The sequence below is a fragment of the Pseudophryne corroboree genome, chromosome 8 (assembly GCF_028390025.1).
Source record: "Pseudophryne corroboree isolate aPseCor3 chromosome 8, aPseCor3.hap2, whole genome shotgun sequence".
NCBI lineage: Eukaryota > Metazoa > Chordata > Amphibia > Anura > Myobatrachidae > Pseudophryne > Pseudophryne corroboree.
Genome location: NC_086451.1, coordinates 301,378,190 through 301,378,480, shown reverse-complemented (window position 1 = coordinate 301,378,480; position 291 = coordinate 301,378,190).

Below are 291 nucleotides of genomic sequence, written 5' to 3'. Positions count from 1 at the left end.
TTGACAAATGGCAAGCAGAGAATCTTCCTCCATACAGGATATATGATTGTCCCACAGATATTGTCCCCAGAGACGGATTTAGGGGTCAGGCCGCCCCTAGGCACAACATTATTCCCCCCACACCCGCCCCTCAAAAAAAGCAACCCATGCATTTTACTGTTACCTCCCTCCATATCAACCCATAACCTTTACATTACCATCTTCATATGTGGGCAGGCTGCGGCTTTGCTTCTGGAAGAGCTTGCAATCTCAAAAGCTTGCCTAGCATCTACAACTGACAGGAAAGTGTCT